Source organism: Vicugna pacos, chromosome 6, assembly GCF_048564905.1.
Source record: "Vicugna pacos chromosome 6, VicPac4, whole genome shotgun sequence".
In the NCBI taxonomy this organism is placed as follows: Eukaryota; Metazoa; Chordata; class Mammalia; order Artiodactyla; family Camelidae; genus Vicugna; species Vicugna pacos.
Window position 1 is genome coordinate 21,738,222 of NC_132992.1, and position 14,534 is coordinate 21,752,755.

At 33.7% G+C, this 14,534-nt stretch overlaps 1 protein-coding gene across 5 annotated transcripts in view; it reads left to right on the forward strand.

The window, feature by feature from the left end:
- TTBK2 (tau tubulin kinase 2) overlaps nucleotides 1–14,534 on the forward strand; it is a 119,736-nt gene that overhangs the window by 36,692 nt on the left and 68,510 nt on the right. The window contains exon 1 of one of the 5 annotated variants that reach the window (XM_031672892.2): nucleotides 5,043–5,082. The exons of the other annotated variants lie outside the window; for them this stretch is intronic. The gene's annotated coding sequence lies outside the window, so the exon portion shown is untranslated. Of the gene's footprint in view, nucleotides 1–5,042; nucleotides 5,083–14,534 lie in introns of those variants that run through there. 5 annotated transcript variants of the gene reach the window in all.

A 14,534-nucleotide genomic window follows, 5' to 3' on the forward strand; every position in this document is an offset into this window, starting at 1 on the left:
AGAAAAATTGAGCAGAAAAATACAGAGTCCCTATCTGCAGTTTTCTTCCTCTGCTGCATTAGTGTGGGTTGTATTAGTGTGGTACATTTGTTACAGTTAATGAACCAATATTGATACATTATTATTAACTGAAGTCTGTAATTTATATTAGGGGACTCTTTTATTAATAATATAAACACTATAGTCTTAAACATCTAAGAAAATTATTTCTCAATACCATATAAAATCTAACAACCGGTGTTTAATTTCTCCCTTTGTCTCAAAAATAGCCTTTTACAGTTGAGTTGTTCAAATCAAGATTCATATACATGGTAGGCACATTGCATTTGGTTGACGTATTTCTTAAGTCTTTCTTAAGATCTGTAAGAGTTCCCCCTCCCCAGCTGTTTTTGTTTGTTTGTTTTCTAATTTTGGCCTTGCCATTTATTTTTTGAGAAGTAAAGTTCTTAGTTTAGAATAATCCAAATTCTGGATTTAGCTGATCATATCCTTACAGTGTTGTTTAATGTGTTCCTCTAACCTCCAGATTTCCTGTAAATCTGTAGTTAGACCTAAGAGTGATGAGATTCATGTTGTTTCTGGCATGAGTACATGATCTAGATCCATTGTCTCCATAGGGTTGCAAAATGGTGAATTTTCTGATTCTTTTATTCCTTCTAAATTTGTGAACTGGAATTATTCTACAGAGTAGAACTTTATTTCATCACCTGTTTGTTTCCCCTGAAATATAGTTCTACAAGAAGGGCAGGATAAAGTCTTGATTTTTCTTCTCTTTTATTTACCAATTTTCAAAATAACAAATTGTGCCTGTATGTGACCAGTGAGTCGTTTTCTGTTTTGAGTATCACTCTGAGGTCATGGATTTTTATATATTTTATTTCAACCCATTGCTGTCATTATTCTTTTCTGCTAAATTTCACTTTTTTTTTTTTTTTTTTTTGGCTAGTAGAAGCCCTTTCAAGTTGGCTGCTTGTCCTTCTGGTGTGACTTCAGTGTTCTTTGAGATCATCCTTTCTTTCTGGCACAGAACATCAGGCTTTCCTTGAAATTTCCCTGCACCATACTTGGAATCAGGAACCGTTTTTCTCCAAGAAGCCCTGTTTCCTTGTATTGGAAAACAATTGAGATCACAGTATGGGCAGTAGGACATTAATTGCTACTGGACCAACACACTTCTCTCAGTAGTTTTTTTTTTTTTCTCTCAGATTTTAATAAATACTAGATTTTTGCCTGGTTTATTCTTTTTTTTTAAGAACTAAAAACTTTTATTTTTCTTAGAATATCACTAAATAGCAAATGAACATTGCGACAAGTGAGAGACTGCAGAAGAAAGGGGAAAGCTTTATCGATGACAGCACTTTTCTCCTGCTTTTTCACCTTGAGGCCCCGCATTTTCATTTTGCACTGAGCCTCACAAATTATGTAGTCTTGCCTGGTTTATTTTTATGTGCACTTTTCAGTTTATCTACATTGTTCATTTTATTTTTAAAAATTCATTTGTGTTCTCTTTTAAATTTGAAGCATCTAAAAGGATGGGAATTACGTACATTTAAACTTGATGTATTATGCTTAGTGCCACAATGATAGCAGAAAGTGGCTTTATATTTGGTGATAGTTTACATTTGTAAATGGAGATGTGGGGAAATACAACATTAACTCTTCTATTTCTGGTTGTTATTTTCTACATAAACTTCTTTTTTTTTTTTGTAAGAAAAAGAAATACTAAGATTCTGGAATAGTTTGTTAAAGAGTGTTATAAATACTAGTTGATAAAGTCACCTTTGGATGACTAGAGCTTAAATTCTTAAAACCATATTATATAGATACTCAATTCTTCATTGTTACAAAAGACAGTCACTTGGGTCTTCCAGAAAATGATTTCTGTTTGGCTTAGAAGTTTTTTTATCTTTGCATATAGTTGGGTCTAATGTTTTGGGAATTCAGAATATTGTAAAAAGACTAAAATTTGTATCTTTTTATTAAGGAAAGTCTTCCTAGGATCTTTAAAAGCTTATATTTTCCCCTTGTTTCCAACTGATACATAAATATATATCTAAGCGTAAAAATAGTTTCTCTTTAAAAATATTCTGTAGATGGGATTTCTTACTAATTCTTATGTGTGTTCCCTCCATAATGTGTTTAATCTAATGAAGTTTGTTGTATTTAAAAACCATTACTTAATGAATGAATGACTAGAAATTTGTCCAGCCTTTCTGTCCTATTTTAGCTCTTTACTTAATGCTGTGAATGATCAACATCGTCTTATCTCTTGTGCTCTTTCAAAGCACCAAGTTGGGTAAAACTGAGGTTTTCCTCTTTATATGTTACCTTTGATGAGACAGTAATTAATTAAAAGCTTATTTAATTATTTAGAAGTTTTTCTCCTCTAGATCCTCTAAAAGCAAGTGAAGATCCTATTAATATCAAGAAGTAATGGAGAAAATGACACAGTTTGATAACCAAATAATTTTGTTATTCTCAGTTGAAATAGTTAGGAATTAATTTTTCTTGCCCCTTACAAATACAGGAAAAAATTATGTCTTTCCTTATAGCTCATAAAGAGGAAGTGATTTTAGTTTGACTTCTGGAGGCCTTTTTTAAACCCAGAAATATTGGTCCTGGATTCTAATTTTGCCTTGGAGACTGCAGAGCACACGCTGAGAGTTGAGATGAAGGGTTACTGTTACAGAAAAGCAACTGAACCTCTTTTGCCTTCCTTGCTTGAAGTCTCCAGGTACTGCTGGAAAATATGACTAGTTTCTTCCCCTAGTCATAAAAATATAAGATATATGTAATTTCCGGGTTAAACCCCTGTTACATTCAGTATAGAAGACTGTCTATGAAAGTTACCCCAAATTTGCTTGCCTTCGTTAAGCTTCTGTTCCATCAAAGGATGAGTTAGAAGATCTCTGGTAACTCCTTTTGTGGGAGAGCTTAGTAGTCAAACTCTGGGACTTAAAGGTTAGGGATAAATCCTTACTCCTTATTATATCGTTAAACCTTTTAAAAACCTGTCATCTGCTCTTTTGTTTCAGCATGTGTATTTTTTCCCTTTAAAGTAAGTTTTGCTTGCCCTGGTTAAGGTTCATCTTTTCCATCAAAGAGTGTTAGTTGATCATTGAGAACACCTATCTGTTCAGTAGGTTCATTTTAACATTTCCTGACTTGGAAAATGTAACATCATCTGCCAGCTTAGGGATTTGCCTCTTCATTACTCTGTTTGGGTTTAGAAAAATGACATGTAGAAAACAATAGGTCTAGATTCTTTTAAGGAACAGAGAGTTATTTCCTTGAAAAAGAATATAATGTACATATGTGTCTTGGTACACACATGCACATATCTTTTTATATGTGCTTTATATGTACAAAGAAGGTCTGGAATTGTGTAGAACTCAAGAAGCCATTGGGAATGGCTATGTTTGGGTACTGGGATTAGATAGACCAGGAAAGGAGAGGATCTTTTGCTTTTTCCCTTTATACCCTTCAGTGCTTAAGAAATTGAGAAAAATAATGCACACATTTCTTTTATAATAAAATATAATTAAATAGTAATTATAAATATCTTCAGTATCCATTTTTATTCTTTATCTTTCTTCGAATTACTGAATGCTTGAAAATGCCTGGTAAATTAGTGCCATGGAGTGTAGGGCAATGTAATTGAAAAGCTGTTTTGTGTTGTGAACTAACTTTATAAATGGTTGGTAGTATTCTATTTGCGGGGAGATCTATAATTGTTTAAGTGCTTACTGTGTGCTAGGAACAGTGCTAAATGCTAGGCTCATTCATACCTATCTTGTTTTAATATCTTATGTCTGTCTCATAGCTAGTTTATGCATAAGATCTCCTTCCATTTTTTTACAATTCTTTTAAAGGGTGTAAATATTCATAGTAAAAAAATTTAAAAATCAAACATAAGAATAAAGTGAAAAGTAAAAGTTTTTTATATCTTAGCTCCTCACTTTCTTCCAAAGTTAATCACTGCTGCTGGTTTCTTCTGATTTTTCCAGAAACATTCAATACATATTTTAATCTGTCTATATATTTATCCACATGTATACATACATACATATATACATACATATAAAATCATATATAATAATATTACTATATAACTATCATAATTATATTATATATTATAAAATATGTATAATATATAATTATTATGATAGTTATATATAATAATAATAAAAACCATTATATATATGTCTAATGATACTTTGTGTGCGTATGTATGAAATTTCCCTCCCTGCCCACGACATGTGGAATCATACTGTATATACTGTTCTGCAATTTGATGTGACCCCTTAGAGTCAGACAATAAGACTCATTTTCTATGCACTTCTGTGTTTTGCAGAGGAGTGACCCTTCAAATGTACCAGTTGGATCATGTAGCTCCCCAACCATTGCTAAAATACTTCAGGGCCTTCCTTAAATCAGATAAATCTACCCATCTTAACATGGCATAAAAGACCTTGAATTGATGGCTGCCTGCTTCTCTGGCCTCTTTTCTTGAAACTGTTAGTCATCCTGAACTTGTTTTCAACTTCTTAAACAGTTTATAGCTTCTCATCTGCATTTGGCTTCCTCTGTCTCATACTGTGGATAACTTTTTTCTTCTCTTAAAAAATTTATAACAGTCCTAGTACTTATAAAAATCCACAGATAAAATAAGATTTAAAGAAGTAAAGCAAAGTACAATAAAGAACTTCACTTTTTTCCCTAAGCATTTAATATCCAAAAGTATATATGCTTTAAAAAATGTTATCCTATTAGCTTGCTTGTTCCCTTTTCCTCAATAAGGTTATTACAGGATTTATTTATTTTTAACTTTTAACTTCTTATAATCAAAGCTAAACAAATAGTTTAAATAGTCAGTTCTACAAAGTTTGTTATGAAAGCAGTAGTCCAGGTTCTGGTTCCAGATGAGATGGAGTAAGCACACTTCACCCTGTCTCTCCCACTGAATGCAGCTATAAAACCTGGACAGAATGCTTGGACTGGCTATTTGAGGACTCTGAAAAATAAATAGTAGGAGGCAGATTGGGGAAGAAGACCAGAATTCAAAGTACTACTGAACCGGCGGTGAGTCTACCATTTTTTTTCTTCCAGTATGCGCCAGCCTGAACTTAATGTATCCTGAAACTTGGATGTGAAAATTATTAACATGGACAGAAAAAGCACCAAGAGAAGCCCTCTAGTTCTGACTCAAGGACCATGAAAAGGGTCTCTTAATGCTCAGAGAAAATGTGGCAATCCCACATCCTTCTCTTTTTTTCTTCTTTTTTCCCTTTTCCTTATTCTCTTGCACCCCAGGCCTCAAGCAATCCTTGGCAGTGGCTGCAGTGGCCTCCGTGGGGCAGACAGGAGCCTAAATCTCAGAGGGAAGGAAACCTTCCTTTCAGATTGGAGGAGTACAGTCTCAAGAGAATGGGGCAGATCCCATTGCTTTTCTTTTCCCTCTGCTCTTCTGTTGCTAGGCCCTGATGTGGGTGCAGTTATGGGAAATACATAGCAGAATGGAGTTAATGAAGCCCCAGCTTTCTGCTGAAAGGCTGAAAAAGGGGAGCCCCAGGAAACCAAAAGATTACAGGAGAATGAGGAGCTTGGGAAACTGATCACTTAAAGTTGCTCACGGACTCCTGAGCTGACTTCAAAGCTGTGTGTGCGTGAATCTAATCCTAAATGGCATATGAAAACATTGAGGACTGAATTATGGGATAGACCACCCCCAAGCCCCAAACTGGACACTGCGTGGGACAATTATGGAACTTATTCAGTATGGTCGCAAAGGCTTTGCAAACTGAACTGAAATTGGAAATACAACCTACAGAAAGCTGGTCAGAACTTGAAGTGTGAACTCAAGTGGGTCAATTACTGGCTAAAACAAAAACACCAACATCCTTGGTGGGACTTAAATAAGATCCAGAGTCTCAGAATATAATATTTTAAATGTCTAGAATACAATCTTGCATTATTCAGCTTAAAAAGAACCAGTAAAATCTGAACTCACATGGGAAAAGACAGAAAACAGATGCCTGTGCCAGGATCACAGATGTTAAAATTATCTCAAAACGATGTTTAAAATTAGCTATTATGACCATATTCCAGGAATGAGTGGGAAGATAGAAAGTCTCAGCAAAGAAATAGAAGATATAAAGAAGAACTAGATGGAAATTTTAGAACTGAGAAATGCAATAATGGAAATGAAAAACTCACTGGATGGGCTCAATAGCAGAGAGGACATGGCAGATGAGCTGATGAACTTAAAAATAGATCAACAGAAATGATCAAATTTAAAAAACAGAGAAAAATAGTTTAAAATAAATAAATAAGCAGCATCAGAAACCTTGAGACTATCATAAGGTCTGACATTTGTGTTGTCAGTGATCCAGAATGAAAAGAGAATGGTTGTAGTGTGGCAAAAATATTTGAAGAAATAATGGCATACAGATTGGAAAGGAAGAAATAAAACTGTCCTTGTTTGCAGAAGACATGATTGTATACATAGAAAATCCCAAGACATCCACAAAAATTCGTAGAATAAATGGGCTTGACACATGATTCAAGATCAGCCCACAAAAAGCAATCATATTTCTGTATACTGGCAATAAATAATTGAAAACTGAATTTAAAAAAATCCATTTGCAATAGCTCTCCAAAAATGAAATACTTAGGTATAAATGTAACAAAATATGTATGAAATCTCTATGCTGAAAACTATAAAACCTTGATTTTGTAAAAAACAAGATTTAAGTAAATGGAGAGACATGCCGTATTCATTAATTAAAAATTCACTGTAGTAAAGATGTTGATTCTCCCCAGATTGATTTATAGAGTTAAAGCAATAACAATAAAAATCCCAACAGCACTGTTTATAGTTATAGAGAAACTTATTTTAGAATTTCTATAGAAAGGCAAAGGACCTAAAATAGCCAGAAATTTTTTTAAAAGGAAAATGTTGGAAAAAATCAAACTACATGATTTTAAAACTTAGTACAAAGCTACCACAATCAAGACTGTGGTATTAGCATAGATATATAGATCAATGAAATAGAGTAAATTCCAGAAATAGACTCAAACAAGTATGGCCAATAATGTTTAACAAAGTTGCAAGGTGAAAAAAGAATAGTCTTTTTGATAAGTGGTATTGAAACAGTTGGACATCTGTACACAAAAAAAATGAATCTTGACCTAAACCACACACATTATAAAAAAACAACTTAAAATATACCACACATCTAAATGTGAAGTATAAAGTTCTACAGCTTTTAGAGAAGAACATAGAAAATCTTTGACCTGGGTATAAGTGAGAAGTTCTTTTGCGTGACACCAAAAGCATGATTGATAAAAGAAGAAGTTGATGAACTGGACTAAATCAAATTAAAAGTTTTGCTTGTGAAAGACACTATTAAGAGAATGAAAAGGCAGATTGTAGACTGGGAGAAAATATTTGCAAATCACATACTTGCAAAGGACTTATATTCAGAAAATGTAAAGAACTCTGAAAACTCAACAATAAGAAACAATCCAATTAAAAATCTTTAACGTGTTTTGGCAGAGAATGCAGAGCGGAAAATCAGCTCAGCAAAAGATGTTTAACATAACTAGCCATTAGGGGAATGCAAATTAAAACCACGGTGAATTACCACTGCACATCTATTAAAATAGTTTAAAACTTTTGACAATGCCAAGTGCTGACAAGGATGTAGAGCAGCTGGGAACTATCGCACATTACTGGTGGGGATGCAAATTGATGCAGCATCTCTGGAAAACAGTTAAACATACACTTACCATATGTTAAATACGGATTTACCGTGTGACTCAGTAATCCCACTTGTAGGCATTTATCCTAAAGAAATCACAATTTATATTCATACAAAAACATATACATAAATTTTATATCATCTTTATTCTTTATTGTGAAAAATATGTCCTTCAAAGAGGACTAAATCAACTGTGACATATCCATACAATGGCATACTATTCGGCAGTAAAAAAAGAATGAACTACTGATTCACGCAATAATTCTTAATTCCTTCTTAAGGGGCTATCTCTGGGAACTTCCTAGTCTGATCCAGTCAGTCCTGGTTATTTTCTACGTTCACAACCATCATCCTTGGATCACACCTCAACCTCTCCCTGGGGATTCCCTTTGCTTCTCTTTTTTATTTTATGCTTTGTTGAATCTATTTCAATTTTTTGTTTATTCTCATTTTAGTGAACCATCCCTCTGCTAGCTTCCTGAGTAAAGAGTGCATGGGAGGTATAATTTTGAGACCTCTCTTGCACATCTGAAAGTGCTTTTATCCTACCCTCATGTTTAAATGAAACACTGGCTGGATATAGATTCTACCTTATCTTCTTTTTTCTTTTTTTTTTAATTGAAGTATAGTCAATTTACAACATTGTATTAGTTTCAGGTGTACAATATAGTGATTCAGTATTTTTACAGATTGTACTCCACTTAAAGTTATTACAAAATAATGGCTCTATTTCCCCGTGTTGTACAATATATCCTGGTTACTTATCTATTTTATACATGCTAGTTTGTTTCTCTTTTTTTTTTTTAACTTTTTTTTTGAGTTATAGTCAGTTTACAATGTTGTGTCAAATTCCAGTGTAGAGCACAATTTTTCAGTTATATGTGAACATACATATATTCATTGTCACATTCTTTTTTGCTGTGAGCTACCACAAGATCTTGTATATATTTCTCTGTATAATGTTGTTTATCTATTCTACATACACCTGTCACTATACAAATTTTGAACTCCCAGGCTGTCCCTTCCCACCCCACTCCCCCTTGGCAACCACAAGTCTGTATTCTATAGCTGTGAATCTGTTTCTGTTTTGTATTTATGTTCTTTTTTTTTTTTTTAGATTCCACATATGAGAAATCTCATATGGTATTTTTCTTTTTCTGGCTTACTTCACTTAGAATGATATTCTCCAGGAACATCCATGTTGCTGCAAGTGGTGTTATGTTGTCATTTTTGATGGCTTAATAGTATTCCACTGTATAAATATACCACAGCTTCTTTATCCAGTCTTCTGTCGATGGACATTTAGGCTGTTTCCATGTCTTGGTTATTGTAAATCGTGCTACTGTGAACACTGGGGTGCAGGTGTCTTTTTGAAGTAGGATTCCTTCTGGATATATGCCCAGGAGCAGGATGACTGGGTCATATGGTAAGTCAATTCCTAGTCTTTTGAGGAATCTCCATACTGTTTTCCACAGTGGCTGCACCAAACTGCATTCCCACCAGCAGTGTAGGAAGGTTGCCTTTTCTGCACAGCCTCTCCAGCATTTGTCGTTTGTGGACTTTTGAATGATGGCCATTCTGGCTGGTGTGATGTGATACCTCATCATAGTTTTGATTTGCATTTCTCTGATAATTAGTGATATTGAGCATTTTTGGATATAGAATTCTAGATTGAATATAATTTTACCTCAGAAATTTGTCTTCATACTCATAGTGGTTGAGAACTATAATTCCCATTGTGATTCTTGATACTTTGGCAACTTGTTTTTCTCTTTTTTCCAGTGTTGTGCAATTTCATTATGATACACCATGGTATGGGTGTATTTTCATCTAGTGTGCCAGGCTGTGTCCTTTATTGAAACTCACTATCTGAAAGTTTTTCTTGGGAAATTTTCTTGAATTATTTTGTTGGTGGTTTCCACCTGTTTATTTTGTTTGTCTTCTCTTCCAGAATACCTGTTATGCACATATTGGGCCTCTTGTAGTGGTCTCCTAATTCTTTTATCTTTTTTCTTCTTTTTTTAATGTATGTTTGCTTATACATTTTTGTAATAGATTAGTACCTTTTAAAAATACATAGGGTGATGATAAAAAAATTCTTTTGTATAGCACAGGGAACTATATTCAATATCTTGTAATAATCTTTAATGAAAAATAATATAAAAAGAATATATGTGTGCATATATATGTGACTGGGACATTATGCTGTACACCAGAAATTGACACATTGTAACTGACTATACTTCAATTTAAAAAAATACTAGGGTGATGAAATCATTATCATTTTTTTCCATTCTAATCATAAAAGCCTACTAGTTTTAGTTTTAGTAGCTCTTGGTGAGCTACTTAGAACCTAAGAGATTGTTAGATGGGCATCCTCATAAGCACTGATAGGAGCCTTGTTCCTTAGGCTCCTTGGCTGAATTATTTTTCCTAGGGACTTGGTTTAGAAGATACTTTCCGTTTTTTTGGTGCCAGTGTCAAGTTAACTCAATCAAGCTCCCAAGATCTATGATGCATTCAAATCTAATTAATCTATTGATTTCTCTGTAATGCTTATTCTTTGTTTTTATAAGCTGTAATTTGATCTTGTTCTGCCTATATTGATCTTGTAATATATTTATTTCTTTTAACAAATTGTGCATTCTCTGAAGATAGGACCTGTCCTTTATATTTTTCTATTTCCCATTGGTGTGGATATTTCATGAGTTGTTATGGGTATGGTTTGTTTTTGGTGGGGAGTGGGTAAATATGAGGAGTAAATGATAGATGGATAATGAAGCTAAAACTGGTTTTGTTGTGTCCTTAGCAGTCTGATAGTCCAGCTTTACAGAATTTCATTATTTGCTAATTTGTAATTGACCTGGAATTTGTTCTTTAATTTCCAGAGCATCCACATTAGTGTGTTAGGGATACCTTTAGCTTAGCTTTTCACTATATTATTAAATGACTTTTTTGTTTAAAAAGGAAAATGATTGATGCTCCTTTCTGATTGAAAAGAAATTCTTTCTTCTAGCAGCAAATCATGTAAAATTACTTGCTTTTTGCATGGCATTTTACTCTTATTAACATTTAATCCTAGGATGTAGACCACCACACCACCACCTGCCATAGTTTTAAGCTCTTGAATTGAAAGCAAGAGTGGTAGATAATCATCTGAAATTGTAAGAACAGAAGTATTCTTTACGTTATGTGCAGTTGTTAAACATACAGCGTATCTATTCCATTAAGAAAAAAATTGGGCAGTTAGAGAATGGTTTATCACTACTTGCCTTAGATAAATAGAAATCTTTTCTCATATCACAGTTAAAAGTGTGTTTAACTAGTAAGGTCTTACCTTGCCTGTAATATCTTTAGATCTTATCTGTCTATCTGAATTGAGTCTACTTCTTATTGTATTTTTTGGGTGGAGATATCATTGATTATTTCTCTTTTGCACAGAGCTTGGTGACAGACCACAAGCATTCCCTGTAGGGTTAGAGTGATGATGAGCCAGAGGATTAAGAAAAGGCCTTAGTGGTATAAAGATCTGATTTGTATATTCAGGGTTCCTTTTGTCTTTCAGAGGATTTCTAAGAGGAGAAACATAAGCAGAAAGTTAAAACTGGTTTGTTGATATATTTCCATCCTATATTTTCTTGCAGTCAGTATGGCTTGCTGACTTTTTTCTCTAGTTCTCCCACCTGAACAGTAACCAGACTTTTACTGTTACTCTTCTCCAGGGAACTCTTATTTTAATTGTCTTGTTTATTTTTCCCTCCTCAGTGCCTGGATAGGTGACTAACTTATTAAATATCTAAAAATCTAATCCTGAGTATTAATTTGTTATTAGTACCTCCTACAGGTATATTTAGATTTTAAGAGTTGTATCTGATTTGAGGAGATGAGGTTGGTGGAACTAATATGAGCAAAAAAGATAGAACAGTTGTGAGGGAGAATAAAAAAAAGAAACAGGCCTCATGATAGCGTATAATTTGTGTTGAACAGAAGGAAATGAGATTTGGTAAGTAATGTGGAATGAATCTTGAATTCCAGGCTCACCAGTTTAATCTGATTTCTTTAGGCATTATTGTTTATGGTTTCTTGAGTAGGCAAATGACATGATAAAAACAATTATTTGGGGGAGTTTATCCTATGAATAGTGTGTGAGCAGTGACATTATGGGACTTGTTTAACCTGGTCCAGTGAAGTGCAGTCAGATTTGACAGAATGGGTGATGTCAGGGAGAGGCACATGCTAGGTGAGCCTGGTCAGTAGAGCCAAGAGTTTAGCTTATATCTGTCTCCCTCCAAAATTAGTGCTCATAATCACTAAGCTTTAATGATAATAATAGAGAGCCTATTTGAACCTTTACTATGTACCAGGCAGTATGTTAAGTATTAGACATACCTTAGCTGATGTCACTTGTGCAATAACTCTTTGAGATAAGTGCTATTATGCTCTTCATGTGGCTTGTAGACATTAAGTGGAAAAGCTGATATTTAACTCAAGCAGTCTTGAACATGTGCACTTTTCCTCCACCCCAAGCTGAAAGATCCAGAGGTGGGATGTGCTTTAGTTATATTTTGATGGTTTCCTCTGCTTTGCAGGAACTTCTTGATTTAATGCAGTCCCACTTGTTTATTTTTGCATTTGTCATCTTTGCTGTTGTCAAGTCCAAAAAAAGTCCAAGACTGATGTCAAGGAACTTACCCACTGTGTTCTATGAGTTTTCTGGTTTCAGGTCTCATAATCAAGTCTTTAACCCATTCTGAGTTGATTTTTGTGATGGTGTAAGATAAGGTCTAGTTTTTGATTTTTTTTAACTTTTTTTATTGATTTATAATCATTTTACAATGTTGTGTCAAATTCCAGTGTAGAGCACAATTTTTCAATTATACATTAAAATACGTATATTCATTGTCACATTTTTCTCTCTGTGAGCTACCATAAGATCTTGGAATTTCAAAATTGTAGAATAGATAAACAAGATTATACTGTATAGCACAGGGAAATAGATAGGATCTAGTTTTCATCCTTTTGCACATGGCTATCATCTGACTCTGTGTTCCTGTGATTATCTCTTCCATACTGTGAACTTTATCCCCATGCTCGTTTCTTTCACAGTTGAGAGATGATTGCAGATAGCAACTGGAAGGGAGCTGTATTCTTTCTCTTCAAAAACAACATCTCTTCTCATAATTATATGAAAGTGTTGAGCTTTTGTTCAAATTAGAACATCCCTGAAACAATTACACTTGTTAGAGTAATATGATATCATGCATTGATTGTCTTTGGTCTTGAATATCTAGTTTTCTTCCCATCATCAAACTGATATCAATTTCTAGATTATTCTCATTGGCTTAGAGCCGTTAATGCCCCTCCTTGCCTGAGAGTGGATCAAACCCATTGAGACAGTAGATACACAGTTGAGAAAGAACATCTGAAGGGAAATTTGTGTGCTATTATTAATAAGGAGGAGTGAACACTAAATAGTTAAGAAAATACTTTATTGTAAACTGACTATATTTCAATTTAAAAAAAGAAAATGCTTTATAAATATATTATCTAATTTAACTTTTTGAATAGCTGTGCTGAGGAAAACTGATATTTACTCAAGTTCTCATAATAATTAAGTGACAGAGTTGAAATTAAACTCTAAGCCAGTGTTTTTTTCTTTCTGCCAGTATTGTGTCTTCTTCAAAGAAAAATAATAGATTGTCCTGCATGATACAAGGCATTAATGACCCTACCTTCAAAGTTTCAGTAGTAGGTTTCTACAGATTCCTTAATTAAAATGTAATAATCACAAGGTACTAAAAATTATGGGGTGCAGCTTAAGCAGTAATAAGAAGGAAATTTATAGCAGTAAATGCCTGCATTATGAAGCCAGTAAGATCTCCAGTAGATAACCTAACCTTCCACCTTATGATACGAGAAAAAGAAGAGCAAATTATACCTAAAGCAAGCATAAGGAAGGAAATAAAGATTACAGTGGAGAATAATGAAAGAGAGAATAGAAAAACAATGGGGAAAATCCAGAAAACTAAAAATTGGTTCTTTTAAAAAAGTGAACAAAATTGACAGACTGTTAGCTAGACAGACCAAGAAAAAAAGAAGACTCAAATTACTAAAATCAGGAATGAAAGAAGGGACATTTCTATTGACCTTACAGAAATATAAAAAAGATTATTATAAGGGAATACCACGGAGTACGTAGTGACAAACTTACATGAAATGGACAAATTCCTAGAGAGATCTAAACTATTGAAACTGACTCATGAAGAAATAGAAAATCTGAATAGACCTTTAACAGGTAAAGAGGTTGAATTAATAATAATGAAAACACCTACCCACAATGGAAAGCCCAAGCCCAGATGGCTTCACTGGTAAATTCTACCAAACATTTAAAGAATTAATGTCTACTTTTTTTTTTTTACAAACTCTTCCAAAAAAATAGAAAATGAGAGAACATTTCCCAGTTCATTCTTTGAGGTGAGTATTACTCTGATACCAAAACCAGGCAAAGACATCAGAAAAAAATAAAAACCAATGTCTCTTATGAATACAGATGCAAAAACCCTCAGCATAATACTAGCAAACAGAATCCAGCAACACATAAAAAAGCTAATTCACCATGACCAAGTGGGGTTTATAAATGTCTGGAATTCCAGGTTGGTTCAAAATGTGAAAATCAATTAATAAAATACACATATTAGTAGAGTAAAGGACAAAAACCACATGATTATGTCAATAGACTCAGAAGACCCATTTAGCAAAATCCACTACCCC